Source organism: Passer montanus, unplaced genomic scaffold (genome assembly GCF_014805655.1).
Source record: "Passer montanus isolate IOZ18808 unplaced genomic scaffold, ASM1480565v1 scaffold100, whole genome shotgun sequence".
NCBI classification, from domain to species: Eukaryota; Metazoa; Chordata; class Aves; order Passeriformes; family Passeridae; genus Passer; species Passer montanus.
The window spans coordinates 145,804-165,263 of NW_024356506.1; the positions used below are offsets into that span (position 1 = coordinate 145,804).

General features: G+C 46.3%; 1 protein-coding gene across 2 annotated transcripts in view; it reads left to right on the plus strand.

Moving 5' to 3' along the window:
- The window catches only part of ZC3H3 (zinc finger CCCH-type containing 3), a 133,199-nt gene that overhangs the window by 57,613 nt on the left and 56,126 nt on the right, over positions 1-19,460 (plus strand). The gene's annotated exons all lie outside the window — the stretch shown is intronic.

Genomic DNA, 19,460 nt, shown 5'->3' on the forward strand with positions numbered 1-19,460 from the left:
GGTTGAGAAACTCCTCAGCTCCTGTACTCTCCTTGTCTCAAAGTGCTTCTTCCAGTGTGGAAACTGGGATCCTTTTGGGCTCATGGTCAACCTTACCTGCACCACCTCCTCCTTTGTCTTCACATTCTGCTTTTGCCTGTGATATTTTCCTACCTGGGCATCGTTCCTGAGATCCACAGGTTTTGTTCTGGAATGCCACCTCCATTTGTACATCCTTGGGACCAAATTCCTGCATTTCCCTTTCCATAAACAAACTGTGTAATTTTTTGCCTGCTCCATCATCCTGCAATTTCATGGAATCACAGAATCATTTGAGTTGGGAGGGACCTTTAAGATCATCAGGTTTCAACCTTCTGCCGTGGGCAGGGACACCTTCCACTACCCCAGGTTGCTCCAACCTGGCCTTGGACATTTCTAGGGATGAGGCAGCCACAGTTTCTCTGGGAAACCTGTGCCAGGGCCTTACCACCCTGGAAGTGCCCAGGGCCAGGTTGGATGGGGCTTGGAGCAACCTGGGATAGTGGAAAGTGTCTCTGACCATGGCAGAAGGTTGAAACAAGATGATCTTGAAGGTCCCTCCCAACTCAAATGATTCTGTGACTTTGAACCTTAATTAATAGAAAACAACTCATCCTCCAGCTGTTGGTTTCAGCGTCTTTCCTCACCTTGTTACTCCAGATCTGGATGGTTGATGGATGGAGGATCCATGCTGAGAATCAAGGCAGGGATAAGCTTTGGGCATGGAATTCAGAGCAGGAATGTCGGGGGTCTGTGTGGTGGCTCTTGCTCAACCCAGTGGTGATTTTGCAAGGAACGACCTCGTTCTGCTGTGATTGGCTGAGAGCTCCCACTTGTAGGATCATTTTCTCTGTATTAATCTCCGACTTCATTAAATTGGTGTAGTTTAGATCTTACAGCTGCTTCAGACAAATCTTGATAAAATGCCATCAGCAAATTAAAACAATTATGTTTTAAAGAAGCCATAAATCTCCATCTCCCAATTACCTTCGTTGGGGGTGATCAATCATCCGGCCTGTCTGCAGGAAGCACATGGCAAATGCTTCTCCTGGAGTTTTTACAGGATTTTTTGCTCCATCGTTCCTCTCTTGGATCTGCCACAAGCAAGATGCCAGGATCTGCTTTTTTCCTGATTTTCTTTGCTCTTCCCAAAACAAGGAGAAGCTCTGGTGATGGTGGGACACTTCTTTAGTCACCTCAGTTTTATTTTTCATACGGAGTACTCAATTATTTTTAATATTTCTATTTTTCATTTTAATAATTATGTTTTTATAATAATTTGATATTTTTCATATCCTCATCCCATTAAGCCAACAGTGGGATATCAACTCGTGGTGCTGCCCTCCAGCGCTACTCCCAAGCTTGTTCCCAGCTGGCACTAAGGAGCAATTTCTTCCATGAAGTTCAGGTTTTTGGGTATCTGGATGTAATGTGCCAGGGTTTTATTTTGCTGGGATATCCAGGATGTTACCCTTTTTGCCAATAAATCCTCAAATCACCAGACTAAGATGAAGAGGGATGTGGCTTTGGGAAATGAGTGACAGGGAGAGTTGCTGGAGGTACCTGATGTTGATCCCTCGGGAATGAATTCCATCCTCCCCTTCTTGCTGGGTTGCATAAAACTGGGCCCTGCTGCTGACTTTTTTTCGAGGCGATAGGTGGGAGTATATTTTAAATTAATTTTACTCCACTTTTTGTAATATTTTTGTTTTAAATAGATTTATAAGCAACTCGGGGCCTATTTCTCCAAATTTATGAAGATAATTTTCACTCTCTTGATAAGGTGAAATTTACACCTGCTATTTCCATATTAATTCACATTGCTAAGTGGATCTAATTTTCTTCCGTTCTTCTATCTGGTGAGTGTGGCCTTTCCTAATGCAATTTCCCCCTCACTAAATCACTGTGATCGGGAGTCATGATCGAGTTAAATTAACTTAAATTAATTTACTTAATAAGAGCTCCAGATCATTGTGAATGAGGTTAAGATTTATTGATTCTCCTTTTCACTCCTCCCCCTTATCTCCCGCGGCTTTGCTGGGAGCGCTGCTCACAAGGGCTGTGATTTGCTGGCCTTAAATTTCAGTTGCTCCTGGTGACATTGAGGTTGATCATCTCTTAAAAATCCTCTCTCCTCACAGCCTCCCTCTGCTGGGAAAGGGATGAGGGATTTGCCATAGAGGAGTTGGGATGGATGAAGTGTGGTGCTGCAATTTGAGAGTGATGCTTCTCCTGCTTCCAACCTCTTTCCATGGTCCACGTGGATGTGGCCACCAAAAAAAACGGGATGTCCACATGCCACAGACCTTGCACAGAGGCAGCAGAAGACTTCTGGGGTTGATGATCAGAGGGATGGAGCATCTTTCCTACAAGGAAATGCTGAGAGAATTGGGATTGTTCAGCCTGGAGAAGAGAAGCTTCAGGGTGACCTCAATGCAGCCTTCCAGTCTCTGAAGGGGCTGATGGGAAAGATGGAGAGGGAACTTTTGCAAGGAGTGACAGGACATGGGGGAACGGCTTCCCACTGAAAATAAGTAGTGTTAGATTGGATATCAGGAAGAAGTTCTTCCTTGTGAGGGTGGTGAGGCCCTAGCACAGGTTTCCCAGAGAAGCTGGATCCCCAGGGAAGTGGTCCCAAAAGCTTTCAGAGCTCAAGGAGCATTTGGACACTCTCAGGCACAGGGTGAGATTTTTGAGGTGTCCTCTGCAGGACCAGGAGTTGGACTAGATGATCCTTGTGTGTCCCTTCCAACTCAGAATATTCTAGGATTCTATAAAATCCTTCAGAAGACTCCAGTCTCTCTCTCTCTGGAGGGCCAGAACCACTTTTAAGACACATTTTTGGGAGCAGAGAGCCCTTTGAGTTGAGCTTATAGACCCTCAGTGGGGGAATGAAACACTGACCCACTTTGAAGAGTTTTCTTCTCAAATCCTGCTGCAAGTGTGCAAAACAAAAGTCACCTGTCTGCAAATAATGAGTTGCGTCTGGCACTGCTGGGGAAACTCTGATATTTCTTCCTGAAAACTTTGCGGCGCCTCTTGAGGGAGAATCCTACCCCTCCAGCACTATAAATAAGTAAAGAACAAGATAATCCAACATTTGTCAGAGAAATGCCAGCTCAGGAGAAAGGAACTTGTCAGCTGAGGATTTGCTCGTGTAGTTTAGTTTAGTTTTCTTTTTTTCTTTTATTTTCTTCTCTTTTGTTCTGTTCCGTGGCCTGGAGCGTGTTGAACAGATTAAGATGGAAACAGTTGTCACCATCCCTGGGGGTGTTCAAGAAATGACTGGATGTGGCACTCAGCGCTCTGGTCTGGTTGACAAGGCAGTGATTGGTCAAAGTTTGGACTTGATGGTCTTTTCCAGCCTAAAACATTCTGTGATATGGTAATTACAAGGATTTCTTCCCCAGGTTTCAAAGATCTGAAGCCTTTAGGGATTCAAGGTGAAAGATAAAGAGGGCGATGCAGGTTTTGAAATGGGGTTCAGCCACATTGGTGGGTGCAAGGACCACTTCCCTGGGAAAGGGGAGATACAGCTGAGCATCCAAGAGGAGGAGGAACCACCATCCCTTCCATTTATCCTCTGCAGGAGTGTTGGGATATTGTGTTCCAGGTCACTTGGACACCAACCTCCTTGTCCCATCCCTTCCTTTCCTTCACAGTGGGTGGTTTTGGGTTTCCAATTTCCTTCTGCTCCCTTAACAACATCTTTTAGACGCTGATTGCCAACCGGCTGACCCAACTCATGATCCAGTTCAGGGAATCATGGAATGCTTTGGCTTAGAAGGGACCTTGGAAGAGCATCTGGTCCAACCCCCCTGCCATGGGCAGGGATGTCTTCCACTGGACCAGGTTTTTCCAATCCCTATCCACATTTCCGTAGGATAGGACCATTTCATGCAGCCCCTGTCATCCATTCTCAGGGAAGCCTTCCTGATTTTCCTTTCCATTTTTTCAGCATTCCTTGAGTGCTGTTACAAGTTTCCCTGTGGAAGTGATTTCACTGCCTTGAGACAACAGGATCTTGTGGCAGGGAAGGGCACTTGGCTTTCCTGTTATTTTCCATGTTATTCTGTAGTGGGTGGACCCACAGGTGCCAGTCCTGGTGTGCAGTTACTGTGTAATTAACCCTTTCTCCCTAAATCTATGGGAATCTGGTAAGAACGGGAATCTTGGATACGGAATAGAGTCCTGTGTTTCCCATTGGATGCATTCCAGTTCCTGTGACTCATTCCCACAAAACAGTGTGGTTGATTTGACATGGATGAAATGAATGCTACAACTCAATATATCCCCTCTCTTTTGGGGAGGAGAATGTATCATCCTTGGGAATTACGAAGCTTTCTCATCCTTTCCTTCTTCCTCTTGTTGTGTTGAAGATTGGGGCAATCTGAGCCTGCATCGAGTCATCCACCATAATCCCACTGATGGACAGTAATGGGTTAAACCAGACTAAATTCATCACTTCTGAGCTTTTCAGTTACACTCTGAGGGTCCCTAAGAAGCCCATCCATTCAGGAAAGGGGATGGGGTCACCCAACATCTGTGACTCCTCTGGGAGCTTTTGGGAAGCTCTTGGGATACTTTGGTTGCTCGTTGTACAACCCAGCATTGGGTTGGGGTGGTGGTGAGACCCTGGCACACGCTGCCCAGGAAAATTTTGTCTACCCCATCCCTGGAAGTATTCCAGGTCAGGCTGGACGGGGCTTGGAGCAACCTGGGACAGTGGAAGGTGTCCCTGTCCATGTCTGGAACTCGATGGTTTTTAATGCCAGTTTCAACCCAAATTATTCTGGGATTCTTTGTTCACGGTCCTGGAAGGTCAGCAGTTGGAGCTGAGAGCAGAGAGCAGAGTGTGGGGCTGTAATTCACAGTGGATGGAGCAAATCCACATTTCTGCGATTCTGGGGCGTCATCTCAAAAGTTGCAGAGAAAACAGGGAAAACTGTTAACGTCGGCTTCCACGGCGGAAAATTGCCGAGCGCTCCGACGGGAGAGGCTTTAATCGACATTCCCATATATTGTGAGCAGACAGGGATGGGCATTTTAAAGATCTCAGCAAATGCTGTCTTTTCTCCTTGATCCATTTATTTTTTCCACCAGTCTATACCTTCTAGGGTCCAAGAGGTGGGATCCCAACCTCCCAAAATCAGTTTGGAGCACAAACTGGGCAGATGTTTTGAGCCAGGTGCTGCTTGAAGTAGTGCAAGTGGTTCAGTCTCCCAGTTTTGGGGGCTTTCAAGCACAGCTTTTTATGTTGTTTATTTAATTGGGATGATGCTCCAGTGGGATTTTACCTCTGGCTGCCGATTGCTCTGGGATATTCCCGCACGGAGGCGAGGGAATCGTGAGCAGAGGGCAGAGGTTGGGACACCGGGAGTTAATTTCCTTTTATCAAGATGATAAAATCCCCCCTCCGCCTTCCCGGCTTTTGCCGCGTTAATCTGCGAATGGAGTCGGAATGTGACGAATGGCCTTAAAGTTCCTGTCAATTTTTTTCTTCCCAAATTCATTTGACATGAAAGTGAGAAGTAAACAGAAAGCCTGTGGTTAAGCAGATAACTTGGAAAGCCTTTTCCATCACATTTAAAAACGGCCGTGTCATGGATTCTGCGAATTGGCGGCTCCTATTTTGTTTGATTTTATTTTGTCTGTGTGGTAAATTTTCTTTTAATAATCCCGACGTGGTTTGACGAGGTTTTAGGCCTCGGATTTTTTTTTGAAGGGATGTTAAACCATTCTCCAAAATGACATCTCATTAAAGCGAAATTCATCTGCTGGGATTGGAGCTGTTACAAGCAGGAGGGAACAGTAACTCCCATTTGGAAATCCATATTTTTTGTTTCTATAGGAAATACTTTTAATCCCTTTAATGAGGCTGGGATGAGATGCACAGCCCGGATTGTTTCGGAGCAGCCCTGACATCTGGCCCAGCATAATCCAGTTTCTGTTCCGGACTGGTTTAGAGGCTTTAAAAAACAATGGCACCTCTTTGGGGCAAAGCTGGGGATTAATCCTCCCTGTTCTTGGTGCTCCCCTCCTTCCTGAGAGAGGGACACTGGGGAAAAGTCACTCCTCTCTGCTGTCTTCCTTTGCTTTTTATTTCTTATTTCTGTTTCTTCTTACCCATTTTTATTTTATTTTATTTTTTCTCTTTCCCTTTTTCTTGTTATTTTATTTTTCTTCTTCCTTTCCCCCTTTTCCTTTTCTTGTTTTCCTTTTTAAAATGGTTTTGCCTTTACTATCTTTTTTCTCTTCCCTTTTTCTAGATTCCCCCCCTTTTACTTTTAATCTTTTTTCTTTTTCCTTTTTTTCTCTCTTCTTCCTTTCTCACCTTTTTGCCTTTGTTCTCTTTTCCTTTTTCCCCCTTTCCTTTTCTCTTTTTTCCTTTTTCCCCCTTTTCCCTTTTTTCTTTACTCCTTTTATCTCCTACCTTCCTTTTCATGTTTTTCTATTTGTTTTGGATTTTTTTCTCCTTTGCTTTATTTGTTTTTTCTTTTCCCTATTTCTTCTTTCCTTTTTTTCTTTTTTCCAATTCTATCCTTTTCCTTTTTCTCTTTTTTTGCTTTTCATCTTTCTTCTTTTATTTTTCTTTTTCATTATTCTTTTGCCTTTTCCCTGTTTTTTCATTTCCCTTTTCCCCTTATTTCCCTCTTTTAACTTCTTCCTTTTTCTTTTTACTTTTCCCATTTTATCTCCTTCTTTTGTTTTCTTTTTTCCCTTTTCTTCTTGTTTTTATTTTTCCTTTTTTCCCCTTCTTCTTTTTCCCCTTCCTCCCTTTTTGCCTTTTCCCCTTTCCTCCTTTTTTTTCCTTTCTCCTTTTCCCATTTTCCCCTTTTCTCATTTTTCCCATTTTCCCCTTTCCTCCTTTTCTTTTTCCTTTCTCTTTCTCCTTTCCATTTTCCCTTTTTCTCATTTTCCCCTTTTTCTCATTTTCCTTTTTTTCTCATTTTTCCCGTTTCCCTTTTTTGCTTTTCCTTTATAGTGTAATTTCCTTCATCCCCTTTAAATATTTTTCATATTTTCCTTAGTATCTTTTTTCTCCTTTTATTTTTCCCTTCTTCCTCCAATTTTCTTTTTTTTTTCCTCCTCTTTTTTCCCTCTTTTTTTTCCCCTCTTTTTTTTCCCCCCTTGTCCTTCTCCCAAACTGGTTGCTTTCCTACCTGGCAAACTCAGCAGCAAATCCAAGTTGTGCTGCTTCCAGTGGGATTCAAGGATTCCACCACTCCTACTCCCTGCCCTGACTGCCCCCATCCTCCCAGTCTCCCCAGTCCTGTCCAGTTTCCAGGCAACCTGATGCAGGGAGGTTGGATTTTTCCTGCTTTTCCATGGATTCCAGGCTGCCGGCGCTGGGGGAAAGCGCTCCCATTCCCTCCTCCTGGGTCAGCCGCAGTAATCGAGCTCCACTTCGGAGGAAGTAATGAAACCAAAATAAAAGCGGGACTCAGGGGTTAATGGCCAGCTCTAAATGCACATGAACATCCTTAGGAATAATGGGATTTTCCTTTTTTAATTTTGGTTAATGGAGTCGTCGCGTTTCGAATGGATTCCATTAAAAAGAAAACTGCCACATCCGATCCCGGGGACAGTGAGGGGTTATTTACTTGGCAGGGTGTTGTGTGGATCCTGGATCAGCTCTTCCCTGGAGCCTGGAGCATTCTTGTTGGGAAGCCCAGCATTCTGTAACCTGGATCTTTTCTTCCTGGGAAATCTTGTAGCTTCATCCCGTGCTGGAGCTGTGCTGGATTTGATGATCTGGAAAGGCTTTTCCAACTCAATCCATTGACAGCCCCCAACATGGCGCCAGTTTCCTGCCCTGTGAGATGTTGGATTTGCTGCACCCTTTGGCATGAGATCACAAAATCCCAGGATCGTTTAGGTTGGAAAAGACCTCCAAGATCATCAAGTCCAACCTGAGACTGATCTCCACCTTGTCACCCAGACCAGAGCACTGAGTACCACTTCCAGCTGTTCCTGGGACACCTCCAGGGATGGTGATTCCACCCCTTCCCTGGCAGCCCATTCCAATTTTACTCTTTTTTTTTTGGTGAAAAAATTCCTTCTAAGATTCCCAAGTTGGATGGAAATCATCTGGAAGTCCTCCAGTCCATAGCTTGGAAAACATAATTGGAGTGTCTTTCTTCTGCCTCATTTCCCCCCATCCCAAACCAAATTTGATGGTGCAAAATCACTGTCACGTTCCTGACTGGAATTGGTGGCATCCTCAGTGGGATTTTCACCTGGGTGAGGACAGAGTTTCAAAATTGGTCTCCTGAGTGAGACATCTTCAGTTGTTGGGCTTCACAGACCAGTCTTGGAGGTTCAAACTCAACCCCTGGTAGATAAAACCATTCCTGAGGATATTCAGCAGCTCCTGGTAGACTTTGGATTGTCAAGGCCAGGCGGGAGCAAAGCCAGGGTTGTAGTTTTTGTTGGAGTGTGTTTGATTTGCGGTGTGAATTTTGGTTCCTCAGCACCAGGTTGGCTCTCTAGATCTACTCAGAAAGGTCCCCACTACTTTTGGGATGCTGTGGGTCAAGGACAAGGAGATTCTGGAACCCTGATGGAGTTTGCAACCAAAGGATCCTCTGGAAAAAGATGAACTGAGATGATAAGTGAGATAAAAAAAGGAGACTGCATTCCAGGAAATGCTTGTTTGGAGAAGTGCAGGGGACTCGTGAGTGTTTTGGGATGAGGAACCATGTCCCAATTCCATCAGGGTGCTCCCCAAGCATTCCCAGTCCCCAGGGCTGGACAAACCAGGTGGAAAGATCCCACAGGGACTAAAACCAGGCTGGAGGTCATCACCTCTGTTGTGTCACAGAGCAGAGGTGGTCATGGTGGTGCCACTTCTCAATGAGCTCCTGGGCAACATCTTCCTGCCTGGCTGCTCCCACCATTCCATTCCCATGGAATTTTGGGTTGATGTTTCCCTTAGTGTTTCTAGCAGGCTGAAAGCACCTGCAGGGGTGGCTCGAGGAGGATTTGCTCAGGAGCAGTTTTCATTAGCCAGGATTTCTTTTCCTCTGCTTTTGTGAGGTCTTTCTGTGTTTTCCGAGTCCAGCAGCTGTCAGAGAAAAGCAGAATATCCTTAGCAAGGAGCTTTAGAGGGATTAAAAGTTGAGGGTTTGCAGCTGTGGATCAGCAGTTTTGGGTCGGGGATGGATCATCTGCTGCAGGAACTCAGGTGGGAGAGGTGAAAATGTAGGCTCAGGTAACTCAAGAGGTCTTCTCCAATGTTGGGTGCCATCTCCAGGTACTGGGACACCATATTGGAGATGGTCCTGCCCATCCTATGGTGGGAAAAGTCAATAATTCTCTGAGTGCTCTGGAGCCAGGCTGGGAGAGCTGGGGGTGTCCAGCCTGGAATAGAGAAGGCTCCAGGGAGACTTTAGAACCCCCTCCAGTGCCTAAGGGGTTCCAAGAGAGCTGGAGAGGGACTTTGGAAGAGGATTGGAGGGACAGGACACACGAATAGTTTCCCACTGTCAGAGGGCAGGAATAGATGGGATTTGGGAAAGAATTCTAAGAATTCTTCCCTGTGAGGGTGGTGAGGGGCTGGGGTGGAATTCCTAGAGAGGCTGTGGCTGCCTGATCCCTGGAAGTGTCCAAGGCCCGGTTGAACAGGGTTTTGGAGCTGCCTGGGATAGTGGAAGATATCGCTGCCCATGGCAGGGGTTGGAACTGGATGGTTTTGAAGGTCCCTTCCCACCCGAACCATTCCACAATTCCATAAAAAATGTTAATTATGGCTGTAATGCTATTTTTTGTGAATTAGTGCTCAGGGTCTGGGATGGGCTTTGGGTAGCCAGGAGAGATGCCCAGGGAAGGAAGCAGAGGATTGATCCTTCCCCTTCCAGTCTTGGCATTCGTCTTGTTCAAAGTCCCCCAGGGGCTGAGCATGGTTCTGTTGGGATTTGGAGCCAGTCTCTAAAACCCTTTAACCCTCTTGGTGCTGCTCCCTCTGTCCCAGGGCATCCATTTATTCCTACCCAGGAACTCCATGAAGTTCCAAGTTTAGCTCTTCCTTTTCTCCATCCAAATTCCCCAAACACCAGCTGTAATTTTAAATAAGATAAATTTTGTGGGATATTATTCACCTTTTCTAACCCAGGCTTCAACTGCAATGGAGTAGCTTGGCTAGATGAAATCTCCCTGTGGATAAAGTTTTCCAAATTGGCCACATGCTGTATTTAAAACTAATTTTGAAGTGGTTTGGAGCCTTTGGAATTGTTTTTTTTTAAGGCTAATTATCCCTCCTAACAGCATCCCATTCAGAATATATTTTCCAGTGCTGGATATTTACACACTCCCTGTTTTTTCACCTGACAGTGACAGCTGTGGGAGTGTGGAATGTATTTAATTCCTAAATATCTACTCTAATAAGAGATTAGTAATGGCAGAGCTGCTTTTTCCCACCCTTTTCCCAGATGGTTTTTGCTACAAAGGGTCGTAACTTCTCCAGGCTTTCAGCAGATCGAATCCTGACGTTTTCCTGTGCCAGTTCCAGTGTGAAAGTGGGGATTTAAAAGAAAAAGCACCCAAAAAAGGAGGAAGAGGGAAGCAGAGCATGGCTGAATGGCAGCTCCACAAGGCACAAATTCCCTGAATTACTTCTTATCCTGATAAAATTGGGATAAAATTGGGATAAATTCCTTTAAACTTTTCTGTGAGCTGGTGCACTGAGCCGAGTCCAACTGGTGCCAGCATCTGGGCTGAGCTCCGGGCTGTGGCCGGGCAGGTCTCAGAGCTCAGGAATGAGCAATCCGGTTTTTGGGGGCAAAAAAGGTCACTTGGCAAGTGCTGGAGCATCGTCCTCCACTGATTAATTCTGTCCAGGCTAAGTAAACATTTAGGCTTCTTTCAGGCTGAAGGATGGATCCATCTGTTTCATCTGGTGGGAGAAATCAGGGGGTATCCTGAACTGGAAGGACCATCAAATCCAACTCCTGGCCTGCATGGGAACATCCCAAAAATAAAAAGTATAAAATACTCTAAAATATCTGGGGAAAACTCCTGGATTGACAAATGAAGAGGGATCTTAAATAAGATCTCTGAGAGCTTCACTGGGTGTCAGGATCCGTTTTCCAGGAGCTGGAAAGGGCTTCATGCAGTGGAGGGAAGGAAAGAAAGGAAGGAATTTGTACATCTCTCCCATGGGTCAAATTTCACCCTTGGGCTGAGTTAATGAAATTTCCTGTTGAGTTTAAGTGTTTGTTGCACTAAACATGGAGAAAAAAATCCTAAATAATTATATATTCATATCCAAAACCTACATAATGCTTGGAGGATCTACTGGAAGCTTCCTTGCCTTTGGCAGGGGGGTAGAATGAGATGATCTTTAAGGTCCCTTCCAACTCAAATTATTCTGGGATTATGTAATCATCTTTCTCAGTCCATGGGTGTTTATTTTCTTCTGCTGCCTTGGAAATAATTGGAATTAGCTCGTTAATACCCACTAATATCCCTCCTACCAGGCCTGGTCTCTCCCCAGCAGAGCACTGAGATTTCCTCTTCCTACACCCAAATTCTCTGTCTGACGGAGCTTCCTTTGGGATGAAGCCGTCATGTTCCCTTCCAAACCTTGGTTTTATTCCATTAGGGAATGTGTGGATGATGCAGGACCATCCAGCCTCTCCTTGGCTCTTCCCAGGCTGGATCCTGGCACCTCTTGTGTGGATTTCAGCATGAGGCCGGATCTGCCGCCGCCCTTGGCACCGGCAAAGCCGACCATCTGCATCCGGCAGCTTCCCCGTTCCCGGTCCATCCATCCATCCATCCCCAGGTGCCAGTCGGGCTCCGCAGCATCTGCAGCTCCTGCTGCCCTCTGGGCTGGCCTGGAAGGAGGATTTGCAGGAGGATATGGGGAGGTCTGAGAGGTCACAGCTGTTAAAGCTGGGAAAGTGGGAAAAAAAGAGCAGAGGGATTCCCGAAGTTGGCACGGATCCCGCGGCCACCTGTCCGTGAGCAGGAATGGTTTTCCGAGCTGAAATAACATTTTGATTGCAGATAATTTCCTTTAATGCCCCCCCCCACCAAATTAGTGGAGATTTAATAATTGCTTCTGGAATTGTTGGTAGTGAATCCAGGTTGATGTTCCTGCCATCCCCCTGGTGTGGAAAGGAGGATATAAATGTAGGCAATGAGGGGTGAATCTCCAGGGAAACCCCAAAGCTATTCCAGTTCAGGATATTTTATATGGGAAAAGGTTTTATGGCTCAATAAGGAGGAGCAGGGAGTGTCGAAGGTGATGTCTCTGCTGCTTTAAATTCCTGTTTAAACCCAAGGATAAAAGGGGGCAAAGGGGAAATGTTATTTGTGTCATGGGAAGGAACTTCGTGGGAGTTGTGGGAGACAGAGGGAATGTTTTCCTGTCCCCTCCCTCTAACAAATTCCTGGTCTCTCCTGCATCTAAAACAGTGCTGTTTCAACTCAAATCAGGGTGTGGAATCATGGAATCATTGAGGCTGGGTAGGCCCTCATTGAGTGGAACCATTCCTTCAGCTCTGCCAACGTCATCCCTAAACCATGTCCCCAAGTGCCACATCCACACAGCTTTTAAATCCCTCCAGGAATGGTGATCCCAACCCTGCTTGGGGCAGCTGTGCCAGGGCTTGATAACTCTTTCCATTAAAAAAATTCATCCTGATGTCCATCCCGAACCTCTCCTGGCACAGCTTTGAGGTTATTTCCTCTTGTCCTGTCCCTTGTTCCCTGGGAACAGATCCTGAGCCCACTTGGTTGCACCCTCCTGTCAGGGAGTTGTGGAGAGCCAGAAGGTCCCCACTGAGCCTCCTTTTCTCCAGACTGAGCCTCCCCAGATCCCTCAGCAGTTCCTGGTGCTCCAGACCCTTCCCCAGCTCCATTCCCATCTCTGGACACTCTCCAGTTCCTCAATGTCTGTTTTTCTGAACTCCTGGATTTTTAAGAATAAAAAGCTGATGAATGAGGAGGAAGAAAAAAAGACTTCCTTGTACAATGTGTGAAGATGTGGAATCATAGAATGATTTGGGTTGAAAAGGAGATTTAAGATTTTTCACCTCGTGCCAAGGGTAGGGACACCTTCTACTATTCCAGGTTGCTCCAAGCCTTGTCCAACCTGGCCTTGGACACTTGGGATGGGAAAGTCCACACCCTCTCCAGGCAATCTGTTACAATCCAATAAGATTGACCGGATGCACAGCCCCTGTTTGTAATTCCTGACATTAATCCTGTGCCATCCATGAGTTTGTGGATGGACATGGAATTAGGCAGGATGAATCTTACCCTGGACCTGCTATTTGGTCCCAGGGTGGGCAGCTCCTCATGGATCTGCATCATTCCCACCTGTGCACAGGTGACACCAACCAACTTCCAACTTGCAAACATGAGGGAGGGCAGGGATTGCATTGGCCACATCCAGAGCTGTGGCAAAATCCTCTGGGGGTTGGGATCCATCTGAGAGGGCATCTTGGCAAATCCTCTGTGTGAAATCCAGTAGAAAACACTTTGTGGAGCTTCCAAGAATGCTCTGCTTGCCCAGCTTTGGGAGCCTTTTTGCCTGCGTTGGTGAAACTCTCGCCTCCTATTTTTCTCCTATTTTTTTTTTTTCCCCGTCGGCGCTGCTGAAGTGAGGCTTCCTCAGGCAGCTTTTTTACAATTTGGATTTGATGAGAACAGTCGGTTACAACTCCCCGAGTGCCGTAAAAGTTGATGCGATGGTCGCTCCGCGCCTGTGCTCATTTTTATAATTTTTTATTTTATGAAACAGGACAGGGAGCTTAGTGACTTATTACTATTCATTTCGTTTCAACGCAGTAAATATTGATTCAGTTGGGGCTTTTCAATTTAAACCACTTGCCGATTATATAAAATATTAGCAGCCTCTGGAATTATGCTTACGGATCCCTTCGGCTGCTCATTAGCGAAGGAGTGCAATTTTTAGATCCCTTTGCTTTCATCATCCAAATAAATGGGCTGAGCTCCCTCTTCCCAGGGAAGGTGCTGTAGACTCAGCTCGCAGGGGCTTGACAGCCTCGATGGAGCTCTTAATTTGGAACCGCTTTCAAAGGATTTTGTACGTGGGGATTTTTTTTCATTTTGAGACATTGAGGTCTCTTCCTCTGATTTTTCAGAGACAGAATGACAGCTGGGATAAATGGAGCTGGTTCATCCTGCTCAAAGCAGCTTCTCCTCCTGGTGGTTTGTTGGATGTTGCTTGAGCTCCAAGGATCTGTTTACATGAGTTGTGAGAAGCAGGATCAGAGGTCTGGGGAGAGGGAGATGGGTGTAATTCCAGTGGTGGAAAGGTCTTGTTAGCTGCGGTCACTTGGGGTCATCTGTGATGGACATTCCTGTGGCAAAACTTCCCACAGAACCAGCTCGGACAACTCACAGAGTGTGGCTTCAATATTGTGAGGAGGTGTTGGAGGCCATCCGTGGAGGGATGGGGTTAAATTAAGCTTTGGGAAAATGCTGTTGGTGCCACCAGAGCTCACGGTGGTTGGACTGTGGTCTTGGGATGTTGCCCATCCACAGGTGAGCCCGTTTCAGAAGTTTTTCCTTCCCATTGTTGGACCTTTCCATCCCCACTGTCTCCTGTTGAGCCCTTTGGAGTATGAGCTCCTTGCCATGCTCCTCCTGGTGTCTCCTCACTAGAAAGATATGAGGTCAGGATCATGAAAATCAGGACAAGCTCCTTCTCCAACCTGTTTATCCTGAGGACACGGAGAGTGGGGCATGGGCAGATCCAGGATATTGTGATGGGATTTGAACCTAGGGGAGCATCCCCACAGTTGAGAATTGTCCCTTTTGGGGTTAATTATTGGGGAAGGAACCACCTTCACGTGGTTTCGGGTGCCATCAAGATGAAAAGAGAGAAGAGTTGGGATTGACCTCAACTTCTTGACCACTTTTAAACCCAGCCAAGAACACGCAGTGCTCAGGAGGAGACTCAGAAATTGTCTGGTTTAGCAAGAGCTGTGTTAATTGGATCAATGTTAAAACGTGATTTAAACCACATTGTCAGTGGAGCAGGGGGTTTGGCCGAGGAGCTGGTTCCAGGGGTGAGTTACGACGCTGGATCTCGGGGCCAAGATGTTTTTCACGTTATGCTTTGTGCAGCACTTAACCCATGTGGATTCCCCCAAAAATAACTAATGATGTGACCAGAAAGAACCTGGGTGAGGCTTCAAATTGGAAAAGGAAGAGCTAAAAACTCCACTGCTGTGGAGCCAACTTACATAATTAAACACTGGTTTAAATACCGCTTTTAGGCCAGGTTTAAGGGTGGTAATAAACCAACTTTGCAATAATCAATAGTTTTTAGTCTGCCTGCATAATTCAAACTCATCAGCCCCTTCTCCCCCAGTGGTTCAGAACTAATCTCACCAATTGGTTGCAGTAGGATGTATGGTGAAGGTGACCTGGAATCCCTTTGTGTGAGTGGGTTTTTGTCAGCTAAATTCAAGGAATTTATCCTTTTTAATGCAAAACCTTCGTGTAATGTATTCATCAGGTTGCTGGCTCACCTATTGCTGGAGATGAATGTGTATTATTTTAATGCTAAGATTAATAAGGACTTTCTGAAGTCCTGCTTGAAGTATTCCCTGATGGTATTTGAGGACTTAATTTGAGTGTAAAGCTGGGATAATTGTGTGGCAGCGCAGCTCATGGAAAGCACTGGGAGTTTTGGAGCAGGGCAGAGCTTCCATGGGAGACTGGCAGAAACTGGTTAAAGGCTTCCCCAGATCTCCTTGGAGTCCTTGTGTATACTTCAACCACTTTGGGATTATTAATTGCTTTGAAAAATCATGGAATCATCAGATGATCTGGGTTGGAAAGGACTTTTTGAGATCATCTTGTTCCAAGCACTGGCATGGGCAGGGATTCCCTTCCTCTATCCCAGGTTTCTCCAAGCATTGTCTAACCTGGCCTTGGACACTTCCAGGGATCAGGCAACCACAGCTTCTCTGGAAAACCTGTGCCAGGGCCTCACAGCAAAGAATTTATTCCCAATATCCCATCTGGATGGTAGGAAGCCATTCCCTGTGTCCTGTCCATATATCCCTTGTCCCAAGTCCCTCTCTTTCTCTCCTGGAGCCCCTTCAGGCACTGGAAGGGGCTCTGAGGTCTCCCTGGATCCTTCTTTCCTCCAGGCTGGACATTCCCAGCTCTCTCAGCCTGGCTCCAGAGCAGAGGGGCTCCAGCCCTTGGAGTATTTCCTCTTTCTCTGGAGTGTCTCCAGCAGCTCCACATCCTTCTGATGTTGGGGCCCCAGAGCTGGAGGCAGCTCTGCAGGTGGGGCCTCACCTGAGTGGGGCAGAGGGGCAGAATTCCTCCCTCACCTGCTTTCCAAACTGTGGGATGAGCCCAGGACGTGGGGGAATTTCCAGGTTCCAGCACACATTGCAAAATACTGGGGTTTGTAATATCATCCTGTTCCCATCACTGCATTGTGGTGGCATGGGTTGCCTCATATGCCAGGGAGCCACGTTGGGATTCCCAAGGCAAAGCAGAAAGCTGGAAGGTTTTCCTTCTGCATTGCCAAGCCAGGTGGTTGCTCCCATTGTGCCACCTAGGAGAATTTCTTCCCAATATCCCACCTAACCCTGCCCTCTGGCATTGGGAAGCCATTCCCTGTGTCCTGTCACTCCATTCCTTGTCCAAAGTCCCTCTTCAGCTCTCTTGGAGCCCCTATAAGCACTGGAAGGGCTCTGAGGTTTTCCTGGAGTCTCCTCTTCTTCAGGGACAAGTTCCTTTTATTGCAGTGGAGACGCAGAGTCATTTGTCCTCGTTGATTGTATATTTATGATGGGAGCTCAGGATGGTGTTTCCCTCAGATTGGATTTCTGCAGCTGGCAGGAATGGCTCCTGTCCTCCCCAAAGGTCCCTTTTCACCTGTCAGGACACACTGCAGCCTTTTACCTGTTTATTCTTGTCCTTTGATTTAATCCCTGGCCATTGGGGTGGCTGTAACACCATGATCTTTAGAATTTCTATTCTGCCCTGTATGTATAGGTTGGATTTCTCCTACTCTTTTATTTTTAATTATTTTTTAAATCCTGCTCAATATTCAAGGACCATAAAAACATTCCCCACTTATCACGAGCTGTTATCTCAACGACTCCTCACCATTATTAATAATCACACTCAGTGTCGTGTATTGCTCTTCCTTATGGCTCCCGAGGCAAATCACGGATGCAGGGAAGGATTTCTAACGGTCGAGTCGCAGGCTGGGGAGGAGCAGAGCTCTTTTGCCTCTTTCTGAAAGCAGAACAACAGGTTTGGAGTAATTTCTGTGGCTCCTGTGGCCACCTGCCGAAGGGGAACCCCCTGAACATGGTCATGCTGTCCTCCTGCAGACAATGACGTCCATGGAGATGCTCCATGGGCATTTTGGTGCCTGCCTGGCATAGGGATGTGCAAATGTGAGCTGATATCCATATGTATCTGAGGTGATGGATAGCCAGTCCCACCAAGACACTGGAGAACGCCAGAACCTCTCAAGCTTTGTGTGACATCTTCCCCCTTGAGATATTTGAAAGCCATAGAAAGGTTTGGATGGGAAGAGACTTCCAAGATTGTTGAGTTCCACTCCCTGCCATGGGCAGGGACACCTCCCATTATCCCAGGTTGCTCCAAGCTCTGTCCAACCTGGCCTTGGACACTTCCAGGGATGGAGCAGCCACAGCTTCTCTGGGAATTCGATTTCAGGGCCTCACCACCCTCCCTAGGAAGAATTCCTTCCCAATATCCCAACTAATTCTTCCCTCTGGCAGTTTAAAGCCATCATCTAGACCTGGATGCAACTGATTCTAGATGTCCCTGTTTGAGCAGGGTATTGGGCCAGATTTCCAGGGATTCTTTCCAGCCTCAAACATTTCGTGATCTCTCCTGAAAACCTCTGGGCATTGCTGTTGTTGATCGTGGCACATCCTGTCTTGGGGCACTGGGACATCCAGAAGAATTCGAGATTTGTCCAGAGAAGCTTTGGCTGTCCCATCCCTGGAAGTGTCCAGGGGTAGTTTGGATGAGGCTTAGAGCAACCTGGTCTTGTGGAAGGTTCCACTCAACCAACTCATCTCATTCCAACCCCATGGCAGAGTGGTTGGAATGAGATAATCTTTAAGGTCTCTTCCAACCCAAACCATTCCAGGATTTTATGATTTCACATCAAAAATTAACTCTGGGGTGATTGTTGGACTCTCCTACAAACCTGGAGACAACTTGATCTTGCGTGAACTCTGGGATACCTGGAGTTGCTGGTGGATCAAAGAGCTCCCATTCCCACTTTCAGTCTGCCAAATAGGTATTTCCAAACCCACTCTTGAATTCCCAATCCATGCTCCTCCTGCTGCCTGGTTTTAATTGCAGATAATGGCCCCGAAAGCAATGATCTCCCCAGGGCTTGACTGATGAGCACCATCTCACTGGGAAAGGCGACTTCCTTCTTTTCTTCTCCAAGTCAGTGGTGGATTTTATTTTTTCCCGTTGTTTTGGGAGTTGTTTTTGTTTTCTGTTTTCCCAGCTCGGCACGGTTCAGCGCTTCGGCCTTGCGAACTTGAACGCCCGGATTAATTTGTGGTTAGATCTCTGTTAAGATTGCATCCACTTCCCCAGTCAGCACTTAATTGGCAGTCGCTTGATTTAACAGCGTGGGAGCTGGCTCCGGAAAAATGGCTTGGATAAATCACTGCCTGACGCCAGAAAATAGATATAATCTCAACATTAACTACATTAATAGTAGCAGGAGCCGAATTAAGAAAGCCATAAAGTAGAGGCAGGAGAGTATAAATTACAGCCATCTCGCTGTCTTCTTCTCCAGGCTCTGCTTTCTGTCCTCTTCCTGCTGGTCTTGGGTCCAGTTGGATTGCAGTCGGCTCTGTTGGGGACAGGGAGATGAGCAATTCCCACAATTCACACCATTCCCAGCTTGTGGCCCATCTTTGGAACAGCACCAGAGTGGGTCTAATAAGTTTTAGTGGTTTAGTTGATTGCAGAGATCCAGAATGTTGAAGTAATGGATTTGATTTCTTTCCTCTGGAGTCCCGACCTGGGATGTGGGATCTTTTATGGTCCTTTGGTCACAGGGATTTTTAGGATGATTTATTTGGGGTTGAATAGGGGGAGAAAAGACATTTCCATCCACATTTCCTGATGTGGGTGGAAATCTCTGTAGGGCATGTGGTGAGGTGGCCAGCTCCCAGCTCCTGGAGAACTCCCAGCAGATCCCTGCTTGTGGGTGTCCATGCTGTTCTTCCCAGGCAAAACTTTGCCTTTATTTCCCATCTGTGAAAACTGAGGAAATCAACTCAGGATAAAAACTGTGAGGGCATGTTTTTCCTGATGCTCTGGATAATGGTGAAGTTCACAACTTCTCCTGCTCTTCAGGAGTCCCAGGAAAAGTGTTCCTCCAGTTTTTGTGTGCCATGAGATGCCAAAAACCTTCCCGGCTCTTCCAG